The following is a 2,500-nucleotide window of genomic DNA, read 5'->3' as shown; positions in this document are numbered from 1 at the left end:
CTCCGTATTTGCTCTACACTCGTCTATCACTTTATTAATCAAGAAAGTTGGGTAATCTCCCATGGCGGTGGAAACCAAGAAGGGAAGGGAAACGGGGGGTAGGGGAGGGAAGGGAAGGGAAGGGAAGGGAAGGAAAGGGAAGGGAAGGGATGGGAAGGAAAGGGAAGAGAAGGGAAGGGAAACGGGGGTTAGGGGAGGGAAGGGAAGGGAAGGGAAGGAAAGGAAAGGGAAGGGAGGGGAACGAAAGGGAAAAGAAGGGAAGGGAAACGGGGGATAAGGAAGGAAAGGGAAGAGGAGGGACGGGAGGAAAGGGAAAGGAAAAGGAAGGAAGCGAAGGGAAGAGGAGGGGAGGGAAGGGAAGTGAAGGGAAAGGATGGGATGGGAAGGGAAGGGAAAAGGAGGGACGAGAAGTGAGAGGAAGGAAAGGGATGGGGTGGGATGGGAAGGAAGAAAGACGGGAAGGAAAGAGAAGGGAGGGGAGGGGAAGGGAGGGAAGGGAAGAGAAGGGTAAGGGCAGAGAAAAGAAGGGAAAGGAAATGAAGGGAAGACGGAGGGAAGGGAAAAGAAGGAAAGAAAAAGAAGAAAAGAGAAGAGAAGGGGAGAGAAAATAAGGAAAGGAAGGGAAGGGAAGAGAAAAGAAGGAAAGAAAAAGGAAGAGAAGGGTAGAGAAAGGGAGAGTGTGAAAAGAGGAGAGCGAGGGGAAATAGAAAAGAGAAAGAGGAAAGGAAATGGAACGAACATCAAGACGAAGCATAAGAAAGAGAAAGAGGAAGAGGAGGGGAGAGAGAGAGGAAAATGAAAGAAAAAAAGCGAAAGAAAGAAAAGACAACAAAAGGGAAGTAATAAGCGACGAGAGAGAAAAAAGAGTAAAATAAACAAGAAAGAGGAGATAGGAATAAGAGGAGGAGAGGGAGAGAGGGGACGAGAAAGTGGGGGAGAGGGAGAGTTAATTCCATTTCCCATTTCTAATCACTCAGTGGACTTTCAAAGGAGCCGAAAGCAAACAAAACGACATTAACTAATGGACTTTTGATATTAATCCTTCGAGAAAAAAAAAAGAATAAACACATACCGTGACAATCTTATATTGCATTTACTTTTTTCTTCTTTTTGTTAATAACATTGACACAAATAATTAACTACGCAGACAACGTCAAAAACAACAAAACCAATGATGGTGATGTGTATATTGATATCAATATCTATGTTTATAGTGATATATTGGAAATGATGATGATGATGATGATGATAATGATAATGATAATAATGATAATAGCATTGATGATGATGATAAAAAAGTAACAATAGTGATAATGAAAATGATAATGATAATATGATGATAATGACTCTACTGTTACTACTACTAATTATAATGGGAATAAATAATATAATGATAATAATGATAATGATAAAAATGTTAGCAATAATGATATAATAATCATAATCATAATGATATTAATGATAATGATAATGACGATAATAATGATGAAAGTGACGCTAATAATAATAATGATAACAACATCAGCAATGGTAATAACAATGATAGTAACAATAATAATAAAGATAATGACAATGATAAAAAAAATAATGATGATGGTAATAATGATAATGATAATGAAACAGATAATGATAATGAAAATAATGGTAACAAAAACAATGATAATGTGAATGATAGCTATAAGAATGATAGATCCGATAAGAACGATAGATAGTGAAATACATGATAATGACGGTGATAATGGTAGTAACTGATAATTATTACGAGCGCGACCGAAAACGAAGACAGGAACAGGAGTGAAAAATATTCTTAATGTAGAGTAGAAGAAAAGGAAGAAGAAAGAAAAGAAGAAGAGGAAAAGGAGTAGAAGAAAAATGAGAGACAATAAACAAGTAGAAGAAGAAGAAGAAGAAAATGAGAAACGATAAAAGAGGAAAAAAAGGAAATAGTAAAAGAAGAAGAGAAATAATAATAAGAAGAAAAAGTAGATGTACAAGAAGAAGCAGAAAAAAGAGAAAAAATCGGTAAAAACGAGAAAGAGATATAGGAGGATCAGTACAAACAACGTCTTCAAGAAATGTAATAAGAATCGCTCCAGTTCTGACGCAGTTGGTGGAGAGAGAGAGAGGGAGGGGGGAGAGGGAGAGGGAGAGGGAGAGGGAGAGGGAGAGGGAGAGGGAGAGGGAGAGGGAGAGGGAGAGGGAGAGGGAGAGGGAGAGAGAGACAGAGACAGAGACAGAGACAGACAGAGACAGAGACAGAGATAGAGACAGAGAGAAAGAAAGAGAGAGAGAAGCAGAGAAATTAAAGTAGAAAATCCACCTCGCTGTCGCCACCTTGGTAGTGACACAGTATCAAGAAATTTCAAGTTGATAATTAAGTCCCAGTTATTAATTCACTGGCGCGTGTCCACACTGCTGCTGGCGGTGTACATGCAAACAGCGGAGGAAAATTTCGGTGGAGAAATGAGAAGCAATAAATAAGAGTTCTTGATTCTTTTTC

This window comes from Penaeus vannamei, chromosome 19 (assembly GCF_042767895.1).
Source record: "Penaeus vannamei isolate JL-2024 chromosome 19, ASM4276789v1, whole genome shotgun sequence".
NCBI lineage: Eukaryota > Metazoa > Arthropoda > Malacostraca > Decapoda > Penaeidae > Penaeus > Penaeus vannamei.
The sequence above is the reverse complement of the archived record's forward strand: the minus strand, read 5'-3'. Positions refer to the sequence as shown.